We start from the raw sequence: 18,003 nt of genomic DNA, 5'->3' as shown, positions 1-18,003 counted from the left end.
TGAAGGTACCCAAGTTATATCTACCCTCTTCTCAGACAAAATGTCAGAACTTCTATTGTGATCAATTTCATTGACTTTGACCTTGTCTCATATTGCTTTTTTGTAAAAGAAAAATCATATACAGGTGTGTAGTTGTGAATAAATTGCACATACCCCCTTTTATCTGGTTTGGATAGACTTTGATTTACAAAAGTTGGCAATGGGTATAAAGTGTAAACACATACAGAGTAAAGGATGGCAAAGACACATTTTCCTTTCTTCCCATTTTTTTTTTACAGTTTGGCTCTTGGCATTATTATGACTCAATCTTTCTGTGTTTGGCAAGGCTCCAATAAGAATAGTCTATTTGGTTTGAGACTGGAACAGGGAGTTCCTGGAGGACTATAAATTCAGGTATTTCCGATAGGTTCTGAAGGGAGTTTGTTATTTGGTTTTTGATATATGGGAATTTGTTTAGAAACACCAAGGGACTTCTTTGAATAATCTATATATATTATTTTAAAGTCTTTGTCATATCCTCCCAAACAATCATATTGACTGTAAGTAGAAAGGATCCACATCACAAATCCACTCCCAAATACTACGTGTTTCATCTGGTTCTGATCCCGGTCCCATGTTGGTCTTCAAAACTGCAAAGACTCCATCATCTGTAGTTGTTTTCCATGTGTATCTCATGTTGTCAACACTTGATACTATCCTAAAGAAAAGCAAAGTATCCGTCTGTGTTCCCTCAATACTCAGTCAGTACTGACAATAAAAGATGTCTTCTGGGACTAGGCATGGTGGTGTTTGACAGGCAGAAGCAGGTAGAGGCAGGCAGATCTCTCTGAGTTTGAGGCCAGTCTCCATATTAAGTAAGTTTCTGGCCAGCAAACTTGTCTTAAAACAACAGTAAAGTTATCTTTTTTAAATGGCGTCTCATTAATTAGTGCTTCTATTTTCTGTAGTAAGGAAACTATCAATTATTTAGCTATGTATCAACTCTATTTTACTGTTCTACTTCTATGCCCAGATGAGAAGTGCATCATTGCTTTGGGTCATTTTGCATTGTTTTCTAGTTCCTGTTGTCTGGCTCCAGAAATGAGTTTTTGGAACTGTTTGGACTTCTGTGTAGGATACAGTTTTCTTCTTTTGGTGGCAAACAACCATTTATTTTCGTAGCTGAGGAAGAAGACAGATGTAGTTTGGGGGGCAACCACTTATAAGCTTATTGCCCTTAGCTACTCAGGTGGACTATTTCCCATTGTACTTTCTGCAACTTCATTTCAAATTATGCTTATGCTACTAGTAGCGAAATCAAAAGGATGATTCTGTCTGTGAATTGGAGATTGAGGCCTAAAATATTTTAACTCTGTTTCATCCATTGCCATGTGTGGTACACTAAGATGTATCAACTTAACTGAAACCCTTTTTTCAAAAATCTGAAATTTCCTTTAAAAAAAGATTTAATTTTTATTATGTGTAATCGTGTATCTATGGAAAGGGATGGACACCTGTGTAGAGGTATCTGTGGAGGCCAAAAGGGGGTGTTGAATACCCTGGATTTGAAGTTATCCCTAGTTGTGAGCCTCCCAACATGGATTCTGAGAACCAAACTTGGGTTCTCTGAGGAGCAATTTTGGGGAGGCTTGAGAGATGGCTCAGCAGTTAAGAGCACTTCCAGAGGGAGCTCACAACTGTTTGTAACTTAAGTGCCAGAGGGTTTGACACCTCCACACCAATACACAGAAAATAGAGATTTTGTTTTTTAAGAAAGAACCAATAAAGGCATAAAAAAGAACAAGTTTAGTTCTTAGCTGCTGAGTGACCCCTTTAGTCTCCTAAAATTTCCTTTTGAAATATAATTTTAAAAGGAAAAAAAAGAAAATTGTGCCTTTCACAGTTGTTATCTTAGCTTTAGAGATGCATGTAAAACAACATTGGTCGAAAGCTGAGTTCATAACAATCAGCATCCCTCTCGTTATCAGGAAAAAACACTATGAAGATTCTGTGGCATTTCAGATATTAACGAAGTCAGAGGCCTGGATAACGCTGATGAGGAAAGTGGACTTACAAGAGGACAGACCGTATGCCACCCTGATTACAAGGGCAGAGATAAAGCAGTAGGAGGAAAGGAGAAAATGCAGAATGTTGCAAAGTTCTGGGCAATCCACCTCATGAGTTAATCCTAGTGACGGCAAAAATTATCTTCTGAGTCGTCCAAACAGCCAGCCCTGAGATGCACTCAGCCATGTGACAGTCACTTTCCTTAGGGTCTTTTCTCTTTGGGTTTTCTCTTTGAGTTTCCAGAGATCTGTGCAGATGCAAGCTAGCAGTGCTTAGACAAAAAAAAAAAAAAAAAAAAAAAAGAAAAAAAAGGCTAAAAGAAGGGGATCCCCACACTCCCTCTCTCCCTCTTCTACCTACCTCCAGGTTCAAACAGTCAGGCTGGAAAGACTTAAAGGGTTTCACTTCCGCCTGACTGCAGGAACCGCAAGTTCCAGACTAGGTCGGAATTGGAATAATCAGTCAAAATACACCCAGATGCTCTTACACACCCAAACGCGCGCGCGCGTATCCCTGGGCCATAGGTGCACGTGAGCCCACACACCACACACCCGGCCCTGCCTCTAGCCAGAGCATCCTCAGCAGCTGCCACTGAAGCTGCCTCCTCCTTCTCTTCCTCCTCCTCCTACCACTGCCACTGCTGCTGCTGTGATCGCCTATCCCCTCTCATCCTTCTTCCTCCTCCAATTCCTGCTCCTCCTCCCCCCATTCCCGGCTCCTCCTGCCCAGCAGCTAAAGGCAGAACCCTCGGCAGCAGCTTCCCTTCTCCTGCCACGAAGAGGTTGGAACAGGTCTGTGCTGGGGGCGCTTTGTTGCGGGTTGCTGGAACACCGATGGCTCCCAGAGTTACTGGGAGGAGCTCCGGGCAGAGGGAAGGGGAGATTATTTCCCAGTTTTCTGTGTTGCTGTATGAATAGATTGGGGGGAGATAGGACAGAAAGACACCTCTGTCCTTTTGCCATTTCTTCCCTCTTGGTTCATGGCGTGAGAGCACTGAAGCTACTCGGACTCCTGCTCCCGCCCATCCCTAAAGCTCTTTCTTTGCGCCCCCACTTCCAGCATCCACTTCCCAAAGCTAAGCTTTCTCTTGTTCTGGGAGCTGAAGGATGGGGGCGGGGAGAGATGGATGGAGTGAATCCAGCCGGTCACCTGGGGGCCTGGGGCTTTGTTACACAGGACAAAACCAGTCCTTAGTAGTTTTCAGATCTTGGCAAGGCTACTGTCTGCTAGTGCTGTGGGGTGTGGGCCCCTGCATACTAGGGAAGTAAGAGAATGTGAGGGGCACTCCCTGTGTGTGACTGGGCATACAGGAATGCGGTACTGTGTGCCAGGGACGTGCTGGAGATTTTGTGTGGAATTTCGTGAGTTGGACTGGTGCATTTGACTCTCTCTCTCTCTCTCTCTCTCTCTCTCTCTCTCTCTCTCTCTCTCTCAGACAGACAGACAGACACACACACACACAGTATGTCTCTGTGTGTTCTGAGCCATGGGGCTGGGCTACTCTTGGCATTACATGTCCTTGGGTCTCATCCCATGCCAAGCCAGAATGCAGCAACATGCAAGCAGGCTGATCAGGTCCAACCTGTTTTGCCCACATTGGAAGGGTGATGATGACTTCAAAGTGATGGAACCCCCCCCCCAAACTGGGGCAGTTGCTTAGTACTCTCTGGATGTGAAATGTCCACCTAGGTTGACCAAACCCTGGTGGACATCTTGATTGTGGTCCTCTACCCCACCCACAGAAGATTCCTAACTTTCTTAGCAGGTTTTCTTCTCTCAGCCAATGAGATTCTAAGGCCCTTCTAGCGAAGCCTGCAGTGCCTCCCCCACCTCCTGTAATTAGTGGATCTTCGAGTCTTCTTTACTGCAAGGAAGTTTGTGATGTGTTAGGACATAATTACATGTTTAGAGAAAAAGGAACAAATCTGGTGCACTTATTAATTAATTGTGAATTTAGTCTACAAGCTCATTTTTGTGTTCTGATAACACAAGACAAAATATGTAGCCATTTTGTTTTTAATCAAGAAAATATCAGTAAAAATGAACAAAACTCCTTAACTTTTCTTGAACATTTTTATTTGTGCTTCTGATAATGCATTGCTTTTCAAGTCCCCAAAATAAGCCGTTAAGGATTGCAATCAGTCAAACGACCATTTATTGCACACCTGCCATGTGTCAGGAGTCATCTTAGGTACTGGAAATATGGAAATGAATAAAACATCAGATCACTTCTTGGAGAGTGTAGACTGTTATGGAAGCTAGAGCGTGGAAACAGTATGACAAGCGATGGGCAGGGTACTGTGGAAGTTCTGCGGAGGGGTGCCCGATTCCGGGTGGGGGTTATGATAAAGGCAGACTTCGCGGAGAAAGTGACATTTGAGTCAAGCAAGTCTTGCTGAATTAATTCGCCAGGTGGCTAAGTGGAGAATGGCATCCTAAGCTCAATGAGCAGCGTGTGCAAAGGCAAGGTTATAGTTAAGTAAAACTGCAGGGAGTCTGAAGTACTACTGTGCAATTTTCTGCGACCCCAAAATGAGTCTCTGTTGATTAGAATGATGCTTAATTAGACTATGAGCAAAGAGGTCAAGACCATGATGGGGACACCCACTGAAACCCACTGAATCCCACTGGGTTGGGGTCTCACCAACTCCAGACAGACAGGGAAGGAACCAGCATAGGACCAAATAGACCTTCTGAATGTGGGTGACAGTTGTATGGCTGGGGCAGACTGTGGGGCCTCTGGCAGTGGCACCAGGATTTGTCCTTATTGCTTATACTGGCTTTTTGGGAACCTATTCTCTTTGGAGAGATACCTTGCTCAGCCTAGATATAGTAGGGAGGGTCTTGGATCTTCCCTAAAGCAATGTGCCTTACCCTCTCTGAGAAATGGATGGGGGTGGAGGGTAGGTTGGAGGGCATGGGAGGAGGGGAGGGAGTGGGAACTTGGATTGGTAAGTAAAATGAAAAAAGATTGTTTTTTTTTCTTTTTTTTAAAAAAAATGATATATCTGAAAGGAGCCAGTATTGCAGATTGATGAGGATCGAAACGTATTCCCATCTTGAGAAATGTCTGCCTCATCTATTAATATAAGTGTTTTGCTTTAAGCAAATCTGATATATATGAATGTGGATTTGCAATGCAAATGAACTTAACGGGAAGCATTCAGGTTGCAGATTTTGCTGTTTTACAAAAGAGTTCATAGTCATATATTCTTAAAATAAATACCAGTCCCTCTCTGGCCTTTATAGTGAATTGTTTTTCTTTTTCTTTTTTGTCAAAAATGCGTTTCCACAAAAATTTTCACATATCCAGTGGATAAAGACAGGTATATCTGCATTACATCCTTATGCAACAAGTTACCAATTTCAGTGCAAGGATTTCCCCTCATGCCGTGAATGTTTAATAAACACCAAGAGAAAATATGAAAATTATAGCAATAAACACCAAATCCATTAACTGTGATCTTTTGTCATTTGACTCATAGGAAATTAACCGGGGCAGAATCTTCAGGGACTTTTACATTTTAGGTACTTTTAGTAATGTCACTGGTAATTAACGATAGCACAAGGTTTCTGTGCTCTATATTGGTTTGGAAATGGATATATAAGGACTACTCTAATACTCACAAGATTAAGATACACCAGAAGCTCATTTGGAGTCTTCTGTTTTACTGTGTTGATACTGATTGTATAGGATGATGGACAGGATAACCTGGAAGTTGATGATTTCCACTTAAAGTGCCCAATGGTCCAAGATTATACTGGTGAAGAGTGTGAGTTCTGATGATATGGCTTGGCATCATGGATGCCCCCCTCCTTTAAATGAAGCCCCTGAGTAGTCCTGGGTTCTGTTTGAAAGAAATATAAGCGGAGGTGGGTGCAAATAGAATTACCTTCTTTGCTCCTTTGGCCAATGTTCTGCTGTAGAAATAGTGGCTTGGGGTCCTTTGGTTGCACGAAGGTTCTTTGTTCATTATCTGTGGATACCAAAATGTATAAAACAGTATCTCTTAAAAAGAAAAGAACATGCCTCAACGCCTATTAGCTTGGGTTGGTATAGAGTTGATCTGCCTGCTGTGCTAGGACTCAAGTCAATCCAAGTCCTAATCCAATACTTCTAGATGTGAGTTCCAAACAAGACAGATGTTCATCGGTCAGATAGAGAGGGAGAAAGAAGAGAGTTTTGTATTCAGCTTTGGGAAATTCTTATTTGAAGAGTATAGGTTTGTTTGTTAATTCCAGAGCTTCTGAAAGCCTCTCCTAGGCTAATGCATATTGTCACTCTCCAGGAAAAGAGCATATGTAGAATTTCTTATGTGTTTGCCTGTAAAATCCAGCATTCCATTTGTTAGACTGACCTTAAGAGTATTAGAGAACCTGGCTGGTCAAATAGAGTCTTCTCCTGAGTTCAGAGGCAATTGGTACCTTTCTGGGTAAACTTGGATGAAAGATAAGCTGAGTGCCTGGCTTTACCACTCTCAGATTTTCTTCCCTCCTCCATCTGTAAAATGAAGCCGATAGTAATCATTACTCTCACTGACTGACAATGTGATGACAACTAAGATAATATCTTTGCAAGTATTTTGAGCTTCTTAGAAGAAAGACTGTATAGGAGTTCAAGGCTATTATGAAGGGGAAGTGAGGAATTAAGGTAATCATTCTGATTATCCAGGCCCGAATTCTGTTCATCTTCTGCACTTGGGGCAGCTGCCCTGAGTTCTCCGCTCTGCTGTGACTGTGAGGATGAGGACCTATCCTCAATCAACCTTGGGTGACTCAGTTCTCTGAGCTTATTTCCTTTCACATCCTGAATTTCACTGTGTCCTTTAATTTCCTGATCTGCAGTTGCCATCAGTACAGATTCAGGAAAACATCATCAATCTGAGCACACTCTGCTGACCAGAGAGCACTGGAGGTGGGAATTAAATTTGGTTGGAAAGTTGCTTTTATTCTTCACACTAATTATCTTTCAGAAACAGTTCGAAAGGGTCATTTCTGAGAGCTCATGGCTTCAGGGCTCCTCTCCGGTGACTCATGTTTACATCAGGGTTGGAATCTTGATTGCAAGGCAGACCTCTTGACTGTTTGTTTTGTTTTGTTTTTCGAGACAGGGTTTCTCTGTGGGTAGCCCTGGCTGTCCTGGAGCTCACTTTTTACACCAGGCTGGCTTCAAACTCACAGAGATCCCCCTGCATCCACCTCCGGAGTGCTAGGATTAAAGGTGTGCACCACCATTGCATGGAGGCAGACCTCTTGAATGTCTATTTCAGGAGTCCATTTTGTCAAAGGCTGAGGTCATCTTTAAGGAAATTTAAATACAAATGAAATAGTATTCACATGAGCATTGATCTTGCCTGATTGCCTTGATATTGTAAAATCCCCAACTTCCCTTTTCTTTACAAATTTCCTTCAGTGGATAACAAACCTCTTAAGAATTAATTGCTAATCACCATAGCATACTGGGCTGGAGATTGAACCTGATCTGGAGGTGTTAGAGGTATTGATTTTAGACTCTTCGGTGCAACAATTGGTTAGTTCTTCTCCATTTGAGAGCACCGAGCTGCTGTTGCAATCGGAAAGATTTCTGTTAGCCATACACACAAGGTTTTTCGAGTTTAAGACAATGTGATGCTGGAAAGTGAGAGTATAGTGACCTTGTGTTCTGGGACACATAATGGAGATACTAGACCAGAGGAGAGCTTCATAGAAAGGTAGATCTGTGGAAGTTTTATAATTGGATAATGGAATGAGAACATGACAAGTGAAGTGAATTGCCCAAAGTCACATAACCACCAAGTGGTATAAGTCATACTAATAGATACATTTTTGTATTGATTTGGGGATAGAAGTGGGAACACATGTGATGGTCAAAGACCAACTTGAGGGAATTGACTCTTTCCTTCTTCCATATGTGTCCTGTAGATTGAACTTATATCATCAGGTTTGGTGGCAAATACCTTTGTTTATTGAGAATGAGTTATCCTGTAAGCACAGTGAACTGCTTTCTTATGTAGTTCAGGAGAGTTCAGGATGGTTTCTTCAATGAAACTTGAGAATCGCATCCATGCCTGAGTTTGGTTGGCTATCAGAAAGTAGGAAACAGAGGGATAGACATCTATTGAACCCCAAAAGACCAGACTTTGCTCTGCCCTCCATTGTTCTGACTCACCAAGCCACGCAGCTAACTAGAAATGTGAGTATTGGGTATTCATTAGACATCATAGGGGTCTTTGCCTTATAAAAGATTAATAACTACCAAGGTATAGAAACTGGGATGTTTGCACCATCCACTGATAACCTAGAAAAGAATACTATTACAGAATGAAAAACAAAAGGACTGTAAGAACCAGAGGCCCAGAACACTTAGATAATGTAGCCCAGAGTTAACAGGAAAAACTGTGCTGACAAAATTTCAACAATATGGTTACCGGAGCAAGACCAGCATAATGGTAATACAAATTGGCATGCTAACAAAGACAAGAGAAATTCTAGAATGTCTGACTCCTAGATGAATGCCAGTAGGTGGTCAGTGAGTGCAGAGAGAGGTAGAATCACTTTCTTTCAAGGATGAGCTCCTACATAAGTCATCCTATTCCAAATAGTTGGCCCTGAACACACACACACACACAAATGTAGTAACAACAATTGAAGAAAAAAGTCATGACTTTTGGAGGGGAAGGGGACACGGGAGGAGTTGCAGCAGGAAAGAAGGGTGGAAGAGATGTAGAAGCAGTGTTCATGTATAAGCTTCCCAACCACACAGGATCCAAGCTCAGCAGAAGATGGCCAGCACAAAGTGAACTTAGCGGATTTCTTCAGACTTGTCTCGTACTACTTTGTTTGGGTATCTTTTTAAACTCTTTTTGGTCTTTTGTTTGTATTCTGTTTTCCAATTTTGTGTTTTTATGGTTGTATGTGTGTGTGTGTTTCTTGTGTCTTACTTCTTTCAGGTTATAGTTTGTTTTGATTGCTTTTTGTTGTTTTCTGGGGTGAGGGAGAGGGAAAGAAGTTGAGTAGGTAGAGATATAGGGAAGATTTGAATATCTGGGAGGGTGTGGGGGAGAGAGTACCATGAACAAAACACGTGTATAAATTTTTTTTTCAATAAGAAAAACAGAAGGTTGTATAAGAAGCTGGAACACTGTGTCCTTGACAGGGTATCTTCAGTGGTTGATAAGGAAGGTGCTGGAAATTGTGGGAAAGCGGCACAGTCTGACTCTGGATATATGAATAGAATGTAATGTAGATTGAGAACTGTAGCTTGCTTGTCCTCATCTGTTACCCTTACATGTCTTTTCCCCACCTTTTTCTGTCTTCATTCTGCCTCTAAATAGTCATCCTTACACCTTCATGTACAAGAGAGAAATGCAAAGTAGCATTTTAGTTGCTTCTTCAACACTAATTCCCTGCCAACTTCATAATTTATTACACGTATCTTGTGCACATTTTTAAAATTTTTTCATTCAAAAATTTATACTTCCTCCCCTCCTCCCATTTCCCTCCCACTCCCCCACTCATCCTCCTCCCCCTTTCTCCTTAGGAGAGGACAGGGAACCCTGCCCTGTGGGAAGTTCAAGCCCCCCCCCCCCGCGCTCCATCCACGCCTAGGAAGGTGTGCATCCAAATGGACTAGGGTCCCAAAAAGCCAGTACATGCAGTAGAAACAGGTTCCAGTGCTATTATCAATGGCTTCTCAGTCAGTCCCCATTAACAGCTACATTCAGAGAGTCCGGTTTGATCACATGCTCGTTCAGTCCCAGTCCAGCTGTATTTGGTGAGCTCCAATTAGATCAGGCACACTGTCTCAGTGGGTGGACCAACCCCTCACAGTCCTGACTTCCTTGCTCATCTTCTCCGTCCTTATGCTCTTCAACTGGACCTTGGGAGCTCAGTTCATTGCTCTGATGAGGGTCTCTGTCTCTATCTCCATCCATCGTCAGACAAAGATTCTATGTTATTATGAAAAGGTACACATGTATCTACCCATATGTTTCTCAGTAAACCATGTTTGTGTCCTTGTCAGAATGCAGCTAGTTACTTTATTCTCTTTAATAACTGCATATTATTCCATTATACAATCATGACAAAACTTCTTTGATCCAAACTTTTATGATGAAGTTTTACATTATTTCAAAGCTTTAGGCTGTTTAATATTGGTGCACTATACTTCATTATATATGCAGCTTAGGACTGGGTCCTACTCCAGTGCGTTGCCAGGGATCACATTATCAAAAATTCAGGCTTGAGTTCTTAATCAAACGCTACAAAAAGAGTTATGCTAGGCCCCAGGAAAGAAGAGAAGCAACAATTGTTAACAATGTATGGAACATGTTCACCTTTAGTTATTTAAACAAACATGCATTTAAATATGTTTCTAACTAGAATTGTGTTGAAAGCATTTTCCAAATCAAATCTTTGTAAAGCCATTGTGAAATAGATGGCCTTTTAGGGTTATCTCTGCTGGCAAAGACCAAAACACGACCCGGTGACAGACTGACTTTATTAAGAAATATGTGGCAGCAGGGACAAGACCAGCACAAGCTCAAACCAGACCCAGAAAAGGGTTAAGTGAGCACAACATCCCACTCCTGACCAAAAAGCTATTTGTAATTGGTAACTACAAGGAAAGTGCAACAATTGCACACCGTGGAAGGCCCCACATTCAGGAGTGGTTGGAGATGTGGAAAAGAATCTGGGCCAATTTTGGCGAGGGTAAAAAGTATAATCAAAATATATTGTTTAAAATTCTCCAAAAGTAAATGAAGAAAAATTTAAAGCCAAACGAACAAAGAAAAACTTGAGAAAACATTATTGTTGCATTTCCACTCTCCTTTGAGGTTAATAAAACTGATTCTAGACTTCCCTGGATGTGGAGTGTTCAGTATTAGTCATCAGCTGTCTATCTGGGCTCCCGGCAAAGAGGCAAATTTGAGGCCCTCCCATGAGAAGTATTTAAAGAGAAATAAACAGTGATGTCATACTGCAAAGGGAATAGTAGCAAGCAGGCACAGGTGTGGCTTTCTCTCTCGACTGGGTGGCCTTGCTTCATCGGCTCACGTCTTTTTGCTTCCAACATTTACAGATATGGTCAAAGAGATTCTGCTGTTAGCTTTAGATGAGGGGCTGGAAATCAGAGTGACCATTGGAGGCAGCATTAGCATCGTTTGGGTGTGACAGAACTATGGGAGAGCATGAGAGCTATGACAATTTTTGCTTACTTGTCACATGGAGGGTGAATGTGTCTGAAAGGAGAAACACTATAAGTTGGGCATTACCAGGAAAGGCTCTGACATACCCACTGACACTTGTTACCTAACAATTTGCCAACTTTTCTCCTCTAGAGAAGAATAGATGCCCTTAAAGTTAAGTGTCTAATTTGATAGAACTATGGGTGCCCTTTGCAGTTATTCATTATTTACTTTCTCTATTGTGGCGTTAGCACAGCCAACTCTTGCAATCTTTCCAAGCTGTTGGAAAATTGGTGTGTTATTACTCTCAAAGGAATGATTGAGGTTACTTGAGTTATTGACAATTATGAATTGTGGTTTTTCACTTCAAAATCTTGGTATTTGGCAAATGGTTTTAGATCTTATTTAATACATTTATTTTCTCTTCAAAGAGATTGGACCAGAGTAGGGAAAGTTCAGAGGGGAGCTTATAAGCAGATGTTGTAATTATTAATCTTTGTTGCCTTAAAATTGCTTCAGTTGTTAAGCTAATGAATGTCCTGATTTCATGCTGGGTTGCTCTTTGTCAATGCTGAATGCTTTAAAATTTCAGCACGAAAAACACAGCTATGGTTCCTACACATAAATCATATGACATATTTGTGCTGATTGCAAGAGTAAAGGCCATTTTATTTTCAAACAAAATCTTTTTCTTTTTATATTTTTTATCTTTTATATGTTTGCATGGCATGTGTGTCCGTGTGTGTGCCTGTCTGTGCATGTGTTATGGAATATGTGTGGTTGTTATAGAATAACCTCAGGTGTCCGTCTTCACCTTTCCACCCTAAGATTTTTTTGAGACAGTATCTCCTAGTATTCTGTGCTTGTCAGGCTAGCTGACCTGTGTGCTTCCAGGGATTTGTCTAACTGCCTCTCATCTCACCATAGGAGTGGGAGGATTACAGACACCTAAGACTGTGTTCATGTGGGTTTTGGTGAACTAAACACAAGTCTTCACGCTGAGTGACAAGTGTTTTACTCACTGTGCCCCTCTGCTTTTTGTTTTTGTTTTTGTTTTTTTTTTTTTAACGTGGTCTCACTAACTTAGCTCCAGCTGGTTTGGAATTTGTGATCCTCTCATCCTCTCAGTGCTGAGATTATAAGCTCACACTATGATATCTGACTTTTCTTCTTCTCTTAACATTATACTTAGTGTTTTTTTTTATTTTTCGATTCTGTGAAGGTGACATTGTTTTTGAAATACTGAATAAAATTTAGAGTAAACATCTGTTTACATACTAAATACAAGGGAAGAAAGAAACTCAAGTAAAGACAGATCGAAAATGGAGTTTGCTGTAAATTGGGAGGCAGAAGACCTGGATTTCAATACTCATTTTGTTAGTAATTACTCGTATGATTTCAAACATTTGTGTAAATGTTCTGAGATGCAAATTCCTCACATATAAAGTGTGGGTAATAGAAACAGATCATCTTTATTGTCTTTTTTAAAGTTTTTATGAAATATTCTCATCTCCAAAATGAAAGGTAACTTTGGGATAAAATTACTTGGGGGACACTTTTGAGAAATCTATAGGAAGGTTCACTTCAACCAACTGAATGTGAACTCCATGTATGACTGAAGGAATCTACTTTGGAAGTAACTTCTTCGATGATTATGAAGGAGACTGTGACCCTGCCCTAAGGGAACGTTCAGGAGGCAGATTCTCGGGGGCTTTCTGGCTGGAGGGAATAAAAGCATTTTCCAAAGGTGGAGGAGGCTGTGTTCCACTAATTCCCCAGGGTGGGTTTCTCCAGAGGTGAATGGTGAGCAGAAGGTTCTTTGTTATCATATCAACTTTGGATGAACAAACTGACTGCTTACTCACTGATGCGAACATTTCACATTTCAGGGTGGAGGTAGATGCAAGCAGTCCCTCAGTAGATGTATTACTGAGAAAGTACAATGATGTATCCAGAACTCTACACCTAGACCTGAAACTCTTCTTTGTTTCTATTTCTGAGTTGCCATGTCCTTTAACCTCTTCCATTCTGGTTTCTCTTGCAATTATTAAACTCACTGTATTGCAGTGCATCCCTCCTGCTCCAGGAGATCTCAGCAGCCCAAGTTTCCATTCCTTAGCTTCCTCTGGAAGTCTCCAGATACTTGAAATGTCTTTATCATCCATGCCTCCCTGACCATATCACTAGTTCAACTTCTTTCTGCTATGGCGACTGTTTCAATACCACCCTGCCCCCAAGATACCAGAAGGAAAGGAGTCAACATCAGCACGTAGCCATTTGCCTTACCTTGTGTCTGAGTCTTTAGCCCTTGTCTTCACTTCAGGAAAAGGTGGAGCTAGAAGAATTATTTCTGCAGGCCAACTTTCAGAGATAGACAGCTTTTCTTTTTTATATATAGCTCCTATTTATTGAACATTTATCATATGCCAAGTACTACACGATCCTGCATGTCTCATACAATTGCCTCTACAATGCTCTGCAGTCAATATTATTAGCATTTCCATTTCACAGAGGCAGAAAACGAAGCCAAGAGCAGTTGAGTAACATGCACATATTCTCTCTGTGAATCTATTTGTGTGGTCCTGGGACCTCAATAGTCAAGACTATTCTGCTGTCAAAGAACCCACTGGTAATACGGTTATGTTATACCAAAAGGAAATGCATGAAGCAGTACATTGACTCTATTCTTGACCCAGAAATAACTTTAAAGAAAGGGAAAGAAAGGAAAGGAATTCTTTTGAATGAGAGGAATTCTTTTGAATGTTTCCATGGCTATTTTTATATATCATTGTAGGGATGGAGCTTCAAGACTGGTTTTGAGACTTGAGATCTGATAGCTGGATATACCTGTATCTATTGAAACTGAAAGGTCAATTTGTGAGGCTCCTGTGATTATTGTTAGTTTCCCAGATCATAGAAAGGGAAATATACTCTTTTCTTTCTACTCACATCAGACAGCTGGTATCAAGTATCTAGAGGACCTCAGGGAGGTTGAGAGTGAATTCCTGAATGTTTTTAGTTGACAGGCGATTGAACTGAAGGGAGAGAGCTAGGAGAAAAGCCCAGAAACAAGATGACAATAGTTTTACTGGCTTGGATTCTTGAATATATGAGAGAGCGTGAAGGGAGGAAAAGGAAGAGATAATTGTAATTATAATATAATGTGAAAAAGGAAAGTAAAAAATGCATATAGAAAAGTAATTTTGAGGCATAAACACAGACCATTTGTTTCCTTTTTTCTTGGCTCTTTCTGGCAATGTTTTGTGCTAGGAATTATTTCTCTAAAAATCCCTTTCGATTTGGAGTCCTCAGGAGACTCCTTGCAGCTGCTTTCTGCAGTGTCTGTCATCTTTATTGCCATTTTCAATCACGACAGTCAATAGAAATCAAGGAACCAGGGGCTTGCTTGTAACAAGGTCAGTAGTTTGCTCCATGTTTATAAAGCCTACAAGTCATTCTGCTTCTCTAGGCTTGTTCTTCCATCTGTCATGATCCCGAGTCTCTCTTCCTCCAGGAGATACTGAAGCAGTCAAATCATTAAATACAGACTGCCGTGAGAGGAATGCCATCCAAAATGCAGAGCCTCTGTTGGGCCATGCAGATGACTCAGCCGGTAAAAGTGCTTCCCGAGCAAGTCTGAGGACTTGAGTTTGATCCCAGAATCCATGTGGAAAGCTAGATTTGGCAGAATACATCAATAATCCTACTGCTGCTATGATAACATGGGAGGTAGAGACTTGAAAATTGTTTGGAAGCTCACAGACCAACTATGGATTGCTGCAGCAAAAAGAGGAAGAGAGACCTTGCTTTAACAAAATGGAAGGCAAGAAGTGATTCTCGAAAGATGTCTTCTGGCCTCTACCTGTGCACTGTGGCATGCTCATATCAGCCCCGAAAATAAGTAATAAAGAAATCTTTTCATAAAAATTCTAGAAATTTCTATTAAAATCAAAAACAAAAAAGTAAAACTTGGGCCTATCAAAATTGCTTAGTATATAAAGGTGCTTGCAGTCAAGTCTGATGACTTCAGTTCAATCCCCAGAACTCACATGATAGGAGAGAACCAACTCGTATCATAGCTTAGTCTTAAATATACCCACAACACTGAAATTAGCAGATATTTGTGCATGATCATCTAATAGAACTTTTTGGTAAGAAAGTGTTGAAGAGCTCATGTAATTTCTAGATTGCTTACATTTAAAGTCACTGGCAATACAGGACACCACAGAGACTAGTTCCCTCTTACATTCACATGTCTGTGTGGAAAGTGGAACTTGCTGCTACCCAAAATTGCAAGAGTGTTAGACTGTATGTTGCTAGATTCAATATCTGGTTTCTATTGAATGTTCATCATTTTGGTACCATTGTTAAGTAAAAAAGCCTGTCTTATTCAATGTTCTATTGCTGTGATCACAGTAACTCTTATAAATGGAAATTTTTAATCGGGGCAGGCTTACAGTTTCAGAGGCTTAGTCCATTATCACCATGGTGGGAAGCATGGCTGCATGCAGGCAGACATAGTATTGGAGGACCTGGATTGGCAGGGAGCAGGAAGGAAAGAGACACTGAGCTTGGCTTGAACATTCAAAACCCCAAAGCCCATCCCCAGTGGCACACTTCCTCTAACAAGGCTAGATCTGCTCCAACAAGACCACACCTCCAAATTCCTGTCAAGTGGCACCACTCTTAGTAACCAATCATTCAAAGCTATGAACTTATGGGGCCCATTCCTATTCCAAATATCACAAAGCTTTAAGTAAAACACTCATCTCTGAATGTGTTATATTTAGTTTTTTTCTGGCAAAGCATTTGCTTTGAGGAAAAACACAGTGCTATGGTACCTCTAAATCTATCTCCCACTAATTATGTGATCTTAGGATGTTTCTGTTTCTTGTTTGTTTTCACAGTGCTAGACATAGATCCAATCCAAGTCTTGTGCATGCCAGGCTATAGCTATATTCCTCTTGGTCCTTGAAATACTACTTAATCACTGAATTGTCTTAACTCTTTTCCGTAACACAAATACTTGCCTCTTCATGGGATGGTAGTAAGGAATCAGAGATAACTTACAGGTGCCATAAAGGGTGCTTACACTGACATTTTTTGAAGCCAGTCTTATTATTAAAGTTTCTTTAAGTTCCATAGAGAGATGTGAGCCTTCAAGCCTTCTGACAAGCCACGTGACCTCTTTAAACCTCTGATTTCTCACCCAAGCAATGGGGACAATGATGGTACTTAGTCTTAAGGTTCTTCTGAGGAATAAATGAGATGATTCCTGCAAAGATCTTAGGAGACTTCCTGGAACATCAAAGTGTCATTCCAGGTTTTGCTGCCATTGTTCTGTTGATGTCATTAATGCTTCTCTAGGTTCCTTGGCCCTTGCCTTTCTAGTGTATGGTACACCGTTGGGCCAACCCACCCTAGCTGAGACTGTTGATGCCTATGAGGTCTCCACTGTCTGAGGTCAGCAGGAGAAATGGCCTTTTTGCATGAAGGAGCTTCTGAAGTGAAGAGGGTTTTCTTCTTTATAATGTCCATTGGGCTACTTCTGGAGAACGGCTGATTCTCTGGACTTGAAATTTGTTGTTCACATGCTAACAAAAATGGGGACAAAGAAGAGTTACTTAACAATTCCCTCAGGACACTGGACCCACACTGCATGAAGTTCTGTCAGTTTCCCTCCTTACTAGCACGCTCCTGTGTAAGCCCTGTCGGCCATGTATTCCCTCCTGGCATTCCTCCAAGACAACAGGCTGGAGAGCCCTTTGTCTTCTCCCCAAGTAATACATGGAGTTCGGCAACTGCATGCTGCCATAGTGACAATTCCTACCTGATCAATAGAGCTGGGAATTGAGCCCTGGTGACAGGACGTGCCTTAAAAGAGTGCCACCTCCCAGGGCATTATCTGTTTCTTGGTGATCAAGCAACCTGCCCTACTCACCATCAGCCACATACCACACTGTAGACCTTTTTATCACATACCACATACCACACTGTAGACCTTTGTATCTTGGGGCTCTCAAAGCAACTGTTTCATGGAAATTCTGCTTCTTGGGCTACTCAATGTTTCTTATTTATTTATTTATTTATAGTTAAAAATTTCTACCTCCTCCCCTCCTCCCATTTCCCTCCCCCTCCCCCCAATCCTCTTCCCCCTCCCTCTCCAGTCCAAAGAGCAGTCAGGGTTCCCTGCCCTGTGGGAAGTCCAAGGTCCTCCCCCCTCCATCCAGGTCTAGGAAGGTGAGCATCCAAATAAACTAGGCTCCCACAAAGCCAATACATGCAGTAGGATCAAAACCCGATGGATAGACATAGAGACAGAGACCCACATTGGAGCACTGGACTGAGCTCCCAAGGTCCAAATGAGGAGCAGAAGGAGGGAGAACGTGAGCAAGGAAGTCAGGACCGCGAGGGGTGTGCCCACCCACTGAGATGGTGGGGCTGATCTAATGGGAGCTCACCAAAGCCAGCTGGACTGGGACTGATGGACCATGTGATCAAATCGGACTCTCTGAATGTGTCAGACAAGGAGGGCTGAGAAGCCAAGGACAATGGCACTGGGTTTTGATCCTACTCAATGTTTCTATCTGACTTTTTCTTACATGAACTATTTAATCTTACATTGATGATGCTTTTTAGTGGTATTTATAATGGTAATAATGGCTAACATATTGTTCTATTTCTTTATAACTTTAACCTTTTACCCTCAGTATACATGTTGGTTATCCGTTATATTTTAAGCTGTATTTTAGGCAATAGAATATGAGTA

The 18,003-nt window shown here is 41.4% G+C and overlaps 1 protein-coding gene across 3 annotated transcripts in view; it reads left to right on the top strand.

The window, feature by feature from the left end:
- Positions 1-2,717: 2,717 nt before the first annotated feature.
- The window catches only part of Pak3 (p21 (RAC1) activated kinase 3), a 266,630-nt gene continuing 251,344 nt past the window's right edge, over positions 2,718-18,003 (top strand). For 2 of the 3 annotated variants that reach the window (XM_057759181.1, XM_057759179.1), the window contains exon 1: positions 2,728-2,837. The gene's annotated coding sequence lies outside the window, so the exon portion shown is untranslated. Of the gene's footprint in view, positions 2,838-18,003 lie in introns of all 3 variants that reach the window. The other variant, XM_057759182.1, reaches the window with a different exon arrangement.

The sequence above is a fragment of the Chionomys nivalis genome, chromosome X, assembly GCF_950005125.1.
Source record: "Chionomys nivalis chromosome X, mChiNiv1.1, whole genome shotgun sequence".
In the NCBI taxonomy this organism is placed as follows: domain Eukaryota; kingdom Metazoa; phylum Chordata; class Mammalia; order Rodentia; family Cricetidae; genus Chionomys; species Chionomys nivalis.
Note: the sequence above shows the minus strand (reverse complement) of the source record. Positions and strands in the feature narration are given on the sequence as shown.